At 35.7% G+C, this 17,111-nt stretch overlaps 1 long non-coding RNA gene across 1 annotated transcript; it reads left to right on the forward strand.

Moving 5' to 3' along the window:
• The first annotated feature begins 3,640 nt into the window (after positions 1–3,640).
• On the forward strand, positions 3,641–16,838 carry LOC145736756 (uncharacterized). The gene is made up of 3 exons (XR_014180096.1): positions 3,641–3,799; positions 16,103–16,169; positions 16,224–16,838. It is a non-coding gene; the product is annotated as an uncharacterized LOC145736756 (long non-coding RNA).
• Positions 16,839–17,111: the final 273 nt, after the last annotated feature.

Here is a 17,111-nt window from a genome sequence, read left to right on the forward strand (position 1 = left end):
TAATTTAAAATAATAACTGAGTTTTGCCAGTCAGTAATATTTGTGTATGTCAAATTGAGTTCTGTCAGTTGATATTTTTTGTCCATTGATAGATAAGAAGAGTTGGAGTAAAATATAAAATTAAGTTTAAGGCAGTTCAAAACCACTCATGCTTTAATGTTAGGTCCAAACACATATAGAAAAACAACAAAAAGTTCTTTTTTTTTTCTGGTAGTTTGACAGCAATGTTTGAGTATTATGTTGATATGTGTATAGTGTTATTTTAAAATTCCGTTATATATTAAACTCAGGTGTTTAGTGTCTGTTTTAAAATTAATACTATTAGGATTTTTAATTATTTCGATAGTCTCGAACAACTCTCGTTTTCTTTTATTATTTTCTGATTTTAAAACTTTTGTTTCTGTGAAGTTGAATGAATGCCCGTTCTCGTTTCTCTAGTGTGTTTTGTCAAAGCAGTTGTATTTTTTTTGTGATATTTATGTCCATTTATTCTGTTTTTTAATAACTGACTTGTTTGACCAATATAACAACCACTACAATTACTACACGGGATTTCGTATACCACATTTGATCTTCTATCTGTTTTAATTTTATTTTTAATTTTGGAGTAGTTTGTGTTTAGCAGGTTGTACCATTTGTGACTGACTGTTATATCTTCCTCTTGAACAACCCTCTGTAAATCCTCGGATAGGTTTTTCTTTATTATAGAAACAGTATATCCTTTTTTTAAAATTTTATTTATAATAAGTTGTGGGTAACCATTTGTTAACAAGACGTTTTTTGCTTTCTCTATTGCATTTTCTCTGAATTCGGGATCTGTGAGGATAATCGCACGATCAGCTATACCTATCAATACTGATTTTTTTTTGGGTGTAAGGGTGTTGTGAATTAAAATTTAAGTATCTACCAGACCATGTTAGTTTAGTGTATTATGTTATGTGTACTGTTTTAAAGTGTCTTTCATTGTTACTAAACGTAAGTACTGTTACCCTTTTTAAGCAAATTATAGTATTTGCTGTATATTTTAAAATTAACTTGACTGACTGGTACACTTTTGTTTTTAAGTTTGTGCGGATAGAAGTTTTAACGCCAAACTTTTTCTCCTTTTTTACAGTTGTATATAACCTTGAAAAAGGCATGCAGTGACTGCCGAAACGTTGGTTTAATAAATTAAGAATGATATGAGAATGAACACCGCCTTCTGTGTTTGATTTTTAATTAAAAAGGACGAAAATCCCAAGAAATTGCAAACAATATAAACGGATCGTCCAAGAAATCTTTGGGGGAAAAAAAATGTATATTTCTAGTGCGTCCTCATTGTTACCGCATTGCGCTAAAGTTAAATCAGACATTCATGTTTCAATTGCTCGTCCATATTCATTGATGTTTAAATTCCCTTGTTTGCAATTTTGTAATCGCATAGCTAATACGCGTGCTGATTGTTTTGGTAAAAAGGAATTTATTTTTTATATCAGTTGTAAGTTCATCACTAGATTGATACGCAGTTTTTAACCGAATTTTGTCTATGCGGAATGCAAGCTTTAAGCACGTAATTGATTAACAAAGGTTTCCATGCATCATTCAATGATGGTTCATACAATTCAATTCCTTCTATTAATGAATGTACACCTTCTACTGTACCCTTTAACCTAGGTAACAAACTGGTTGCTGTTTTGAAATTGGATGGTTCTGCCATATGGTTTTGATTTACTAATTTATTACTTGCATTTTCTACTGATTCTACTTTAATTATATGTTCCGGTTCTGAGCTAATACTATCTAACTATCTAACCTACTCGTTTTGACATCTTTTATAACGGGTGATTTTTTTGCTGGTATCTTTTTGACAACACTGTTTTTGACAGATCACGCGTGAATCGTGTGTTGTGTCATTGTCAAACTTGTTCAGTTTGGTCTATAATTTAATCATGAATCGACTTACGAACGAACAACGCTTGCAAATTATTGCGCACTTCTTCCAATTTATGGGCAGTTTGGTCGGCCTACTGAGGGAGCTATTCGGAAGCTTGTGACTAAATTTCGAACCCAGTTTACACTATTGAACATTAAACCACTAACACGCGTACGTAGAGTGAGGACCGAAGAAAATATTGCGGCTGTATCCGCCAGTGTTATTGATGACCGTGAAATGTCGATTCGCCGCCGTTCGCAGCAATTGGACCTCTGTTACTCCACTACGTGGAAAATTTTGCGAAAGGATTTGGGTGTAAAACCTTATAAGATACAGCTGGTGCAAGAATTGAAGCCACACGACCTCCCACAACGTCTAACATTTGATGAATGGGCGCTGGCAAAGTTGGAGGAAGATCCATTTTCTTTATCGAAAAATTGTGTTCAGCGATGAAGCTCATTTCTGGTTGAATGGATACGTCAACAAGCAAAATTGCCGCATCTGGAGTGAAGATCAGCCAGAAGCATTGCAAGAGCTACCAATGCATCCCAAAAAAGTCACTGTTTGGTGTGGATTATGGGCCGGTGGCATCATCGGGCCGTACTTCTTCAAAGGCGACGATGGCCGGAACATTACTGTGAATGGCGAGCGCGACCGTGTGATGATTGACGATTTTTTTATGCCCAAAATGGAAGAATTGGACATGTCTGACATGTGCTTTCAACAAGACGGTGCCACATGCCACACGGCACGCGAATCAATGGCCAAATTGAGAGCCGCCTTCGGTGAACAGTTTATCTCACATTTCGGGCCCGCCAATTGCCGCCTAGATCGTGCGATTTATCGCCTTTGGACTATTTCTTGTGGGGCCATGTTAAGGCTCATATCTACAGGGATAAACCAGCAACGATTGACGCACTGTTTTTTTTTGAAAATCAAATCCCTATACCTCTTAAAAAATCACCCGTTATAAGAAGCACAGTCCGATTACAAGTAAGACTGCCACAATAGCAAACAAGATCTACTCAACTCTTGTAAAATCTTGACTTTGCTCTGCTTTTGCATCGCCGCTAGCTGTCTGAGCAATTATTACTTCTTCTCTTGGTGCTGAAGTTTTGTTATCCATCGTGATTTCTTGTACCCTAAATATTCACTCTAATGATTTACTATTAGTTTGGATAATCGCCACTGGCAGGATCGCCATGTATTAATGTTATCGACATTATTGGAGGTTCGGTGGTGGTGCAGCAACGACTACCCAGTAAAACTCAGAGTGTTGGTATTATCTGTCCATCTATTACTATTATCTGGTTACAAGGCTTCTCTAGTCGAGACTTAACTATTAACTAACTTTAGATATATTGAAACGATCCGCTAATTACTTTATCTCCATCAGCATTATTCCAATATGTAGGACATCCGTTATTGTTCGTATCATCATTATTGAATTAAGTGGAGTTAATAATGCTATTTGTCCACTAAGCAGTTTAAACACGTTTGTATTATTAATAACGGTTCTACTGCTTCGATCTGCATTACCTACTGTTACGGTAAGTTTTACCTTGCCCGTAACTTGTTGGTCCGTGATTCAGAGTTAACATCAGCTGAATCGTCTTTAACATCTGTATACTTCCATGGTCGTGACAGCTGGTTGTCATTCTTGTCGTGCCGGTCAGTCTATGTCAATAGTGTCAATAGAGTTCAAGGAAAATGATGCATCGCCAACTTGAAAAGTTTGTTCGCTGAGATTCTAGAATTGTGCAAGTCTATAAAAGGCCAATTTGTCATCTGGCCATTTCTTTTTCACGCTGACTATCAAGCGAGATCCACGAATTTGGTGTTCGATTTTGTGACACGCGTGTGTGTGAGGTTATTTCCGCCATTTTGGTAAGTTGCCTTAATTTGCTAGAATAATAATAATAATCTTTATTGTGCAAAATATATCTACATCTTACACAAAAGGCTGGGCCATTCGCAATAGCGTTCTTCCATGGAGCCCGCAAGTAGCATTACAATAACAATTCACATACAGAAAAAAATATCCCAAACCACTAGTTATGAACCCATAACAGCTGACCAGTGTCTAGTATAATAGAAGTGCTTAGCTTAGCAGTGCATAGGTATTAAGTATAGCCCATTGTATCAAATTAAATCATTCTTTAGACCGCTTTGCTATAGTTCACATCCAAGTTAGAGAAATAAAGTTTTTAAAAACGGATTTTGTATTTTCAAACTTATAATTGGCGCAGTCGGTAGGATAAGAGCAGTTACAATCGAAGTCACGTTATCGAAACGATTCAATTGTTAACGCGAGTTTCAACTCCTCAGCTCTTATCGAACGTGATAGACTGTTTCGGACTCCGAAAAGTGATTGAGTTTGCTGTGCGTGTGTTACCGAACAACAGGACATCACTTCCTCAATTTGGGTTGTGCTACATAAGGCTCTAGAGGATCACCACGCAGGAAGAAAAGACTGACAACACCAAGGGTGAGTGCCCCAGTATTCCTGTCGCTTTTCCACTTTCCCTGGTTAGGAGAGTAGAAATAATTTTAAGTTTATTTTTTAAGAAAAGTTAAAAGAAAAAGTAAGAAAAAATAACTAACTGTTAATGAACAGAGAACTTGAAGATTTAGTCAATCAATTTGATAATACTTTAAATTTATCTAGTAATTTAAGACAATCTTCCAACATGCAGAACGCATCTAACGCTTCTCAAGCACCTCAAGTAAATTATACTTTACTTAAATTGTTTATTGACACTATTCCTCTATACGATGGAAATTCTATCACATTGAATAGTTTTCTATCAGCTGGTGACTTTCTTTTTTCAACATATGGTCAACCTAATGACAATGTTTTAAGAAACTACTTACTTCGTACTATAAGAATGAAGCTTACTGATAGGGCTCAAATTTTAGTTGGTTCAAGACACGAATTAGATACTTGGAACAAACTTAAAACAGCTTTGTCAGATTGTTTCGGCGATAGACGTAATTTAGAATGTCTAGAACAGGATTTGTTTATGGCAACTCCTCATAAAAGTGAAAGTTCCTTAGAATTTGCTAAAAGGATACAAGTTCTAAGAAGCACGCTTGCTCAAAAAATTAATTCACTTCCAACTAATGTAATGGACCAACCCACTAAAGTGATCTATTTACGGCAATACGATACACTATGTTTGAGAACTTTCATTAGAAGCTTACCTGGATTTTTGCAAAGTATAATTCGTTTGAAAAATCCCGATTGCATTGAAACTGCAATGAATTACATTATTGAAGAGGAAAACTTTCAATACACCCAAAACCTTTTCAAAAATCCAGTACAAGATAAATCTGCTTTTCATAACAAACCACAACATAAATCGTATTATCCACCCGTAAACCCCTCTATGTCATCTTACAACCGAAATTACCAACCTAATGCAAGTCATATGCAAAGACACCCGATTCCAAATCATTTTAATCAAAACTTAACTTACAATCGGTTTAGTCAACCTAACATGTTTAATAATCAGCCATCATTTCCAAATTACGGAAACAAACCTGCATTTCCACGAGGACCTATTAATATACAACCTCGACCAATCCAAAATCAACATTTCCCGACAAACAGACAAGTTTTCGGACCTCCTCAAGACGTTTTTAAACCAACCGGTAAAATACCTGTTGAGAAACCTGAACCAATGTCAACACGTTCTCGTTATACAATGCCACCCCTTTCATCCCGAAATAACCACTTTAGACCAAACGGACCTAGAAATTTTGTGTCTCAAGAACTTTACCATTTGGAAGAAAATCCACAAGAAATTGATGAATTTGCTTTTCCACAAATTGACTATTCTTGTGAAGACGAACAGACTCAAAATCACAATATGCACCAACATTTTAATAATGAAGAAGTTCATGGAGAAAGCCAAGACCAATTAACTTACGCTGAAGCAGAAGAAAACTATGGAAATTTTCATCAGATCAGCCCTCCAACTTCTCAGACCTAACAGTAGAAATGCATACTGAGATTTTGAATAGTTTACCCTACATCAAAATTAAAAATCCAAGTTTAAAGCTACTTGTAGATACTGGGTGCTATAATTCAATAATTCGTCCTTCTATTGCTGAAAAATACTTTCCAAATACAATTTTTAATTCACCTTCAATAATTAAGACAGGTGTTGGCGAAAAGGAAACTTTGTTTAAAGCTAATATACCTGCATTTCAAGAATTTCAAGTTCATGATTATATTACTTTCATCTTATTTGATTTTCATGAATACTTTGACGGTATTATAGGATTGTATGATTTAAAACGTTTCAATCTATCGATTGACCTTGTAAATGATCAACTTAGCAACAACAAACTAACAATTCCCATACAATTCCGACAACCGCAACTTGAAACTTACGGTTTCACCGTACATTCTCATGAAGTCAAGAAGGTAAACGTCCCTGTTTCTCACCATAATGTTGACATAATCATACCCGAAACCTATTTAAATGATCTTTATTTTCCTGAAACACTAACCACTGCAAAGAACGGATTTGCAGTAACAGAAGTTTTTAATTACACAAGTAATGACATTACTGTGCTATTCAAAGAACCCATGCCGTGTCACTTATTTTCCCACGAACAATACGAACATTTTTCATTGTGTCATATGGATAATATTCTTCCAAAAGAAAGTGCTAAAAATAGCAAAGTTAACATTATCGACTCTTTAAGATGTGACCACCTTAATCTTGAAGAAAAATCTGCTCTTACGAAACTTTGTAAACAATTTTCGGATGTTTTCCACCAAGAAAATCAAAAATTGTCCTTTACCAATAAAGTCAAACACACAATTAGAACAACTGACGAGATCCCCGTACATTCAAAAACTTACCGTTACCCTTTTGTACATAAAAATGAAGTACATCGACAAATAAATAAAATGTTAGAAGAAGGCATAATCCGTCCTAGCCAAAGTCCATGGAGTAGTCCAATATGGATTGTACCCAAAAAGTTAGACGCTAGTGACAAGCAAAAATGGAGGATTTGCGTAGACTATCGCGGTATCAATGCCAAGACTATTGACGACCGTTACCCTTTACCCAACATTACTGACATCCTAGACAAGTTAGGTAGATGTACTTACTTTTCGACTATAGACCTTTCTTCTGGCTTCCACCAAATAGAAATGGACCCGAAATCGATTGAGAAAACAGCATTTAATGTCGAAAATGGTCATTTTGAATACCTTCGAATGCCATTTGGCCTAAAAAATGCACCTGCAACATTCCAGCGTGTCATGGACAATGTTCTGCAAGGATTGCAAGGAAATATATGTCTTGTCTACATGGATGACATAATTGTGTTTTCAACTAGTCTCGAAGAACATATTAAACATCTCTAAAAAGTTTTCGAAAGATTAAGAAATGCCAGACTAAAAATTCAGCTTGATAAGTCAGAGTTTTTACGTATAGAAGTTGAATTTTTGGGCCACTTAGTAACAAAAGATGGTATAAAACCGAATCCAAGAAAAATAATGGCAATTCAAAAATTTCCAATTCCAAGAACCGCTAAGGAAATCAAATCTTTTCTGGGATTGCTTGGTTATTATAGGAGATTTATTAAAGGTTTTGCTAAACTAACTCGACCCTTTACGAAATGTTTAAAGAAAGGAGCTACCATCGAGCACACTCCTGAATATATAAAAACTTTTGAAATTTGTAAAAATATTCTTTGTATCCAGTTTTACAGTACCCCGACTTTGAAAAACCATTTATTTTGACGACCGACGCATCTAATGTAGCTATAGGCGCTGTATTGAGTCAAGGAAAAATAGGTAGTGACCTTCCTATAGCATATGCCTCCAGAACTCTAAATCCGGCAGAGACCAACTATTCAAAATAAATACTAAAAATAAAAAAAAAAAAAAATAAATAAATACTTCCGACCGTATTTATTTGGGCGCAAGTTTACAATCATAACTGATCATAAACCTTTGCAATATCTTTTCAGCTTGAAAGAACCTAATTCGCGATTAATTAGATGGAAACTGAAACTTGAAGAGTTTAACTATGAAGTTCAATATAAAAAAGGATCTCTTAATACAAATGCTGATGCATTGTCAAGGATTGAGATTAATGCTATCGAAAATCAATCAATGCTAGGAAATCCAGGAGATATAAATCGAGAAATTGATCACTACATAGAAGAAGAACGAAATCGAAGTCTCAGTCAAGAAGAAATCCAAGAATTAAATGACATAATTAGACCAGTAGAAGCTGAAACCAATACATCCAACATCAATGTAATATCTGATATCCAAATACAAGCCCCAAGTCGAGAGTCTGATGACATAACTGTACATTCAGCTGCAGAAGACCCTATTTTAAACATTCCAATAACTGAAAATTGCCTCAATACCTATACGAATCAAATAATTTTTACCCTAAAACCTAAAGGACGTTATCACGTAATTCGAAGTAGTTTATTTCAAACTAAATTTCGATATTCTGTGTGTCTTACTGAAAACTATTGGGAAGAACTTATAAAATTCTTTAAAGAGCACATAAGTCCAAATAAACTGTACTGTTTATATATAGCTAAATCCGAAATAGACTTAGCTAATAGAATCAGTATCATTTTACCAGAAACGTTTCAACATAATTCTTATAAGCTAGTACTTACAAGAACATTAGTAACAGACATTGAGGATGAAAATCGTCAAAACCAACTCATTGAATATCATCATAATAAAAGTCATCGTGGTATTAATGAAGGTTTAATGACCCTAAAAAAGCTCTATTACTGGCCAAACATGAAATTAGATCTGACAACTTATGTGAATAATTGTGAAATTTGTCAACAAACGAAATACGACAGACATCCACCGAAAATTAATTTCAGTATTTCTCCTACACCTTCACAACCTTTTGAGAGCATTCACATGGACGTATTCCAAATTAATAGTGTCAAGTTTCTCACAATTATTGATGTCTTTTCGCGTTATGCACAAGCTTATGAACTCCAACCAGCTTGTACCGCTACAATTGTGTTAGATAATCTTGCAACTTTTATCAGTCACCATGGCCTACCTCAACAAATAACATGTGACAATGGTACGGAATTTAAAACGTCCTTGCTCTTAGAATTTTGCAAACTTCACAAAATTAAATTACACTTTACAACAGCTGGTAATTCCAACAGTAATAGTCCAGTTGAGAGATTACATTCAACTCTCATTGAATTATATCGCATCTTAAAACTTAAAAATTCCTCATTAATGCCTAAGGAATTAATGCAATTTTCTATAATAGGATATAATTCATCAATTCATAGTGTTACTAAACAGAAACCTTTCGATGTTATTAATGGACGTATTAACGCTTTAGATCCCTTTGATTTAACAGACGAAATAATCGTTAATAAATATATTAATGACAGAAAAGAAAGACTGAAAACTATATATCAGAAAATCTATGACCTTTCTTTAGAAACGAAAACACGAACAATTGAAAAACATAATAAAAACCGTGAAACTCCACCTGAGTTTAGTGCAAATCAAAAAGTATTTGTTACTGACAAATCAGCTCAAAGAAGTAAAGATAAACCTCGAAGGAAAAAGCATTTTGTCGATCACGATATTGGTAACAAAATAATAACTAAAGACAAGAAGGTTATTCACAAATCACAGATTCAAAAACCTAGACTTTTTTCTGTTCCACAGGAAAATGAACCTGATGGTGCCATTCCTTCTTGTAGTTACACCGTTTGTGACACCGACTCATCTGACTGATGACGACCTCAAAACCATTCCATTAAAAGCACCTCTCCTTCCTTTTAATCTAGGAAATGCTAAAGTCGTAAACACCAAACATACATTCCTACATTTTGTAGAACTTACACCCTTAATTCACCAAATGGAAAATCTAGAATACTTTTATGATTTTGTAAATAATTCGCTTAACATAACAAACTTTCAGGTATCGCAACTTACATACCATACTAATGCCATCAATTTGCTTAATCATGCAAAGTTCTTAATCCTAGAAGCTAGAAATAAATTTAATAATATACGACCACATAATCGAAATAAACGTGGACTGATCAATGTAGTTGGAAAAGTCTCAAAGTGGCTTTTTGGTACTCTTGATTCTGATGACGCTGACAAATATGATAAAGCCATTTCAGAATTGCACTATCAGAAAACTACATTACAAAAAGAACTTTCTTTTCAAATTTCACTGACTAAACAGCTGATTGACAACTATAACAGTTCAATAACGATTTTGTACAACAATCAAGCTTTGATTAAGTCTCATATTAAAGCTTTTGAAAAATTAATAAATAAAACCTTAATTGACACAACTACTCTACTAAGAATTCAAAGTACCATCCTTCAAATAATCTTTAGTAGTCAAAACTTAATAACATTTTTGGATAACTTGGAAAATGCAATTATGTTTGCACAACTTAATGTTTTACATAGTAGTATAATTTCATACCATGAATTGGATATCATCCTTAAAGATTTGACAAAACTTTATGGTAATGATAAACTATTAACATTAAGTAATATTCAGTACTATTATAAACTGTCTGCTCTCCAAGTAACCTTCTCCAAAAACAAAATAATTTTTGCAATTCACTTTCCAATATTTCTCAAAGAATCCTTTGAAATGTTTCACCTTTTACCTATACCAATGAACAATTCCATCATTGTACCCCACTCACCCTACATGGTAATTGGAGCCGATTCTGCCGAATATGAAGAAGACGCCTGTCCGATGATCGAAAACACCTACATCTGTAAAAATCACCTGGAAACTCACCTGGTTCAACTTATCAGACACGCCAATATTGGAAAATGTGAAGTGACACCAGTACGAGTAACCGACGCCATAATTCAATCAATAACAAATGAATACGTTTTGGCAATACCAACAAATAGTCCACTTAAAGTTCACAAGTTATGCCAAACTAAGGAGATTGTATTTTTAAACCACCCTAATTTGGTCAAAATTCCAAGAAATTGTGGGATAGGCATCTTAGATAACCAGTTTTGGAATAAAGAGGACATAATTCCAGGAAAACCATTTATTCTTCCTCAAATGGAGTTTTCCTTAAACCACTCTGTTGCCCTTAAGCTGAAGCCTTTGGAACTGACGTCATTAAATTTAAAAGATATCAAGAGTCTTAGTGAAAGTAGATACTACGCAGACTTTCTAGACGAAGAAAACATTCATCCAGTGGTTTGGAGCTTTTCAACATCTTTCCTGATGGTAACCCTTGCCATGCTTTTGATGTTTGCAGTCTGGAAGTTCTACCAATTCAAGAAGACGAAGCGTCAACCGACCGGTCATTCCACCACCGAGAGGGATGTTCCTGAAAACAACATGGTACCCCTGTTGTTTCCATCTAGGTTGGGAGGAGTTATGAACCCATAACAGCTGACCAGTGTCTAGTATAATAGAAGTGCTTAGCTTAGCAGTGCATAGGTATTAAGTATAGCCCATTGTATCAAATTAAATCATTCTTTAGACCGCTTTGCTATAGTTCACATCCAAGTTAGAGAAATAAAGTTTTTAAAAACGGATTTTGTATTTTCAAACTTATAATTCACTACATATAATCTGACTTAATGATTACAGTTTTGTAAGTACAATCAAACATTGCGCATTTCTTCAAGAAATATGTTTTTTAATCTATTTCTAAGTACCGTTCTGGAATAATTTATTAGTGGCTGATAGAGTGCTGAGTTCAATATTTGAATGGACACATAGTCAGAGCTATTCTCAAATTTAGCAGTCCTATGGTATGGGATATCATATTTAACAATACCTCTCATGTTTCGTTCACACCTGACAGATCTAAGAACAAACATGTCATACAAATATTTTGGGATGGCGATAATAATAACTTTTTGAACAAATAATATAAAATGCAGTCTAACTCTCAAGTTAACTTTCAAAACATCTTTTTGAATGTATAAAGGAGTTATATGATCGAATCTATTATAATTATATGCAAACCGCATACACATATTCTGTATTTTTTGAATTTTATTTTTCAGTTCTACAGTTAGGTAATTATAATAAACTACGTCGCAATAATCAAACTGTGACATAACAAGCGTGTCAATTAGTTTAAACTTGACATTCTGCGGAAGTATGAATTTAAATTCATACAACCTTTTCAGAATAACAAAAGCAGATGACACTTTTTTGCTCACATAATATTCAAATGACATGCTGCTGTCAAAGACCACTCCCAAATTCCTAGCGCTCTCTACCATCGGTAGTTCAACATTATTTACATTAATAACGCTAAAATTATAGAAATTAAACCAATCTCTAACCGTTTTAGACCCCATGATCATGTATAAGCATTTACTCACATTCAGCACCAAACCATTCTTATTTGACCATTCATATATCTCATGTAAGTCTTCGTTGATTTTCTGGATGGCCCCATTTGCTTCTTGAGCCAAAAAGCCAGTGAGCAGCTGAGTATCATCAGCATATAGATGAACAGTACCATGCAAAACATGTCCCGGCAAATCCGCGGTATAAATATTGAATAATAAAGGTCCAAGAATACTGCCCTGTGGTACACCCTTGTTATAAGTGGTCAAATCAGATCTTGCCCCATCCAACTCTACTAACTGCCTTCTATCCCTCAAGTAGCTCACCAACCAACCGCACCCTGCGCCTTCAAAACCATAAAATCTCAGTTTTGCTATCAGAAGGTCATGCACTACTGAGTCAAAAGCCTTGCTATAGTCCAACAAGACCAAACAAGACACCTTACCCTGGTCTGTAAAAGCAGATACATCTGTGGCTATCTTACATAATGTTGTTGAGGTACTAAACTTAGGCCTAAAACCAGACTGCACAGGAGATAAAATCTGCCGCTTGTCAATAAAAGCACACAATCTATCAGCCACTAATTTTTCGAAAATTTTTGCTAAAATGGGTAACTTATTTATTGGTCGCAGTTCGTTGAGCGATTTAATTTTACTATTTTTAGGCAGGGGCATTGTTATTGATGTCTTCCATTGACCAGGAAATTGACCCGTTGTTAGGCATTTATTAAATAATTGAGCCAGAGCTGTTATTATATGATCAAGGCTAAAAAGCAGCATGTCATATGAGATTTTATCTATACCAATGGATTTAGATTTTATTTTTATAAATGCCTGATAGATGTCCAATTCCCTAATCTCAGCAAACTCAAACTGCTCAACACCGCCACTGGCAAACCACTTGGTATTGTTGAAATAATTGAGCATCTCAACATCATACAAAGTATCAGAATGGATAATGTTCCTGAAATGGTCGCTGATAAGATGAACATCTCTCATATGTGATAGAATTTCATAAGATGGCCTGGAGTGCACATTCCAAGCCCGTAATTTTGACCACATATTGTAACATAGTAATTACACTATGTTCCGTACCTGCATTTGCTTTGGTCTCCCCCAATATCAGACTTATGTAAACAAGATCGGCGAATTGGGGTCATGATGTGGGTATAAATACAGCTTCAAAGCACGTACTAATCACGGAACTCTGGGGTCTTCCCCAGAGGGAAGTCACTGACTGATCTCTGGGATAGTCTGGGTTCACCATCTGTGTAGCTTTTAGTGGAGCAGGTGGTAACCAAGTGCAAGCACCCGGGAATCAGCCTGTTAAAGGAAATAGCACGGGCGAGCAGCATTAGTTGCCGTACCGGCTTATCTCCCCTTAACAGTACCATAGCGTGTCTTATTCGGCGTGGTGAATGCCCTGGGACACTAGTCTAGGGTTCTATTCACCCCCGGTAAGCGTGCGCCCTCCGCGAACCTCTACAAACATTCCCACAGACACATCATGATCCTCGCCTTCTTGGCAATCAGGGGGTGACTATTGTAATTTTATCTTAAATAAAAGTGGATTACCGATACACCTGTGGTTTCCTTCTTCTGAGCTACCCCTCAACGTGACAATATTTTTAGGATTGTTTTTTATTCTATTAAGTTCATAAGTGGAATAAGCTTTTTTTTTCATTTCTTATTGCAATTGCAAGATAATTTTTTATATCCATATAATAGTCTTTGTCTCCAGGATACCTGGTAGTAGTGTACTTTTTGTAAGCTTTTTTTTTAATTTAATTATTTCTTTTAAAGTTTCAGTAATATATGGTTTACTTTTATGCTTGGCAATAATGGAAACAAACGGGGCATGTTTGTCAAAAACAAAATTTAGAGTATTATTAAGTGAGTCAATAGCGGTATCAATTGAATCTGATCGGTCAAGCATCTCTTCAAAGTTGATATTTCTAAGGTCGTTATCAAAATCAGTTCTATTAAAATTTTTAAAGCTTCTGTAAGTGATTTTTCTAATAGTTTTTTTATTGGTAGCAACGCAAAGTTTAGTATAAATTAATCTGTGGTCAGTAAGATTGTACATTTCGACCGTTCCAGAATCAATTACCTCCATGCCTCTGTCTATGAAAATAACATCAATCAAGCTATCACTTTGTCGCGTAATGCGAGTTGGCTCCCTAATAACTTGTTTAAGGTTAAATGATTGGGCAATTGAGAGTAGGTATTTCGACTCAACACTGTCGACCAATAAATTTATGTTAAGATCTCCCAATATGAACGTGTAACTATAAGACGCTGAAAACAAAGACAGAAAATTTTCCAGTATTTCAAGATTTCTATAAGACACTGCCGGAGGTTTATAAAAAACTCCGATTAAACATTTTACTCCTGCCACAACCAATTCACACCAAAGAGTCTTTAAGCTATCGCCTGATTCCGTCTGCCGAAACATCTCAATTTTTATCTTCTTACACCTAATTGTTCCTATCACATACAACGCTACACCACCACCCCTAGTAATCCTATCCGTTCTATATAGTTGATAGACAGGAATGCTTATCAAATAATCAGGAATATCATGAGATAACCATGACTCACTCACTGCAAATATATCTGGTTTCTCCATCTTTATCCAGTCTAGAAGATCAGCAAATGACGGGACTAATGACCTTATATTTACATGCGCAATATAAAGAGATTTACGAATGGAGCTTTTGCCTACATTATATTGATTGCCAGTAAGTGACTTTTCTGTGTTCATTTGATGATAAGAAGTGACATTTATCGATTGGGATGTGTTTGGGAAAGCAGGATATTTGGAAATCTCCCTACTAGCTGCATTTATGGAAAAAAATCCTTTGTTTTACTCACGAAGTCTTTGTGCTTTGCAAAATCAAATCTACTTATACCCACGTTTTTCGGCCAAAACTCGGCATTATACAGCTCGTCCTTTTTTTCCATAGGACCAACTACTACAAAGGCTTTTAGTTTGTTGTTTTGTTCAGTAGGTAGCTCTTTGACTATAAAATTGAGGTTCTCAAATCCTGTCTTATTTTTTAAATATTTTTCTATGATCGTCTCCGAAGCCTCTTGTTTCACCCTGTATATGTATAGCCAAACCCGGCGATCACCACCTACAAATTCCTTAGTGTCTGAATTATCTATGTCTTTTCCTGTGCCTAGTCGCTTTGGGTTTTTAAAGCGTTTTTTTTGTCCATGGTAATCCTGAAAGTTTCGTAGTACTTCTTCCTCTTGTACCCTATTATTATGCGAAATTGGCGTGAGCGTTCAGACATAGTAGACTGTACTGAATTTGACCTAAGTCGAAACTGTGTGGGCGGTTGCAATACTGTTTGTTTACTTTGCTGACTGGCCATATCATCAGTTGTTGTTGTTAATAATAATGCTTCCCGGTATCTATGTTTATTATTATTTTTTGTTAAATTGGTGTTAACGTCCTGCTCTAGTCTAGTACATTTTTCAACTAACAATCCATTGTTCTGTTTCAATATATTGTTCTTATCTGTAATTTATTCGATTAGTTGCTTCAGATATTTGATTTCTACTGAGTCGTTCTCCTTGTCTTTGTCATCCTGAGTACTCGCACACGAGCACTGAACTATACTTTTGCTACCACTCAGCACTTTTAACCCTGATACCCTTAAGGAACACGAAGAGTGAAACATCCATTTACATGAAATGCACTTTACACCCGTTTGTACCGTACTTTTACACGATTTGCATTTATCGCCCGGTTCAGACTCAGACGTCTTTACGTCTCCAGCCATCGTATCGACTCTTACTCGACTGAAGCAACCCAGGTTTTAATGTTGGTTTTATTTAAGGGTGGCCGTATTCCAGTGGTTGGAAGCGGGCCGTTTTGCTTTTTCGTCCTTTTTTGGAAATAAAAAGGTAATTTTCTTGACATGTGTTAACCTGAGTATTTAAGGTTAGATTTATCTGAAGGGCCCCTCCTGGTTGTGGTCAAAGCCTGTCTCCTGGAGTCACCAGAGCAGGGTAATTTGTTGGAAACAAGCAGGGAGTGGTAGTTGGTTGATTTGCCGTGGACGGAACCACGCGGTAGCTACGGAGAGCTAAGAGTTCGTGGATTGGTGGATTGGAAGGGAAAAAGATTCAGGCACCATTTTGTTTTCCTGCTGGATACCTGGCCAGTGGATAGCCACGTGCTAAACCACCAAGAGTGTGGTGACTGTTCTGGAGGGAGCATTTTGCCTGGTTAGTGGGTTATAGTTTTATTGTGATTCACAAAGCAACTGGAACTGAACTTGATAGCATTTAGAGTAATAGTTACTGTTTTGACTTTTTAAGTATTGACCTTGGCTCGATTAATCCTTGTAGTAACCACTGGAAGTGGACCTTTATTCTGGCTTATTGCCACTTAACAGATTAACCGAGTCAAAGTCAGTTAGCTTATTGTTTTTGGGTGCTGTTTGCTGCTCTTGATTTCTGCCTAGGTATTCTACAACAACGATATTGGCCTGGAGGATCGTGCTGTAGCGCTGCATCTCGATTCGTCCCCGGCTCCAGTAAATCTGGCAGTAAGAGCGGTATGTTTTAAATTAGGAGTTAGCAGCCGCCCTAGAACTGTGTTCGATAAGTTTTAATTTTATTTACAATAAGTAGAAAGATTGTAACATTTGTTATGATGAAACCTCACGTTAATGAGATTTCAACATTTTTAAAATTAGATTGCTCAAGGTCGTGGATTAATTGCATGAGTTCATAATTAGAATAAATGAACACACTTGGAAATTCTGCAGGAAATCAAACGAACCGTTAGTTGTATATGTACACGTGTATATTACAAATCACGAAAAACTACAGTATTTGCAA

The sequence above is a fragment of the Ips typographus genome, linkage group LG12, assembly GCF_016097725.1.
Source record: "Ips typographus isolate SLU linkage group LG12, UJ_Ityp_2.0, whole genome shotgun sequence".
NCBI classification, from domain to species: Eukaryota; Metazoa; Arthropoda; class Insecta; order Coleoptera; family Curculionidae; genus Ips; species Ips typographus.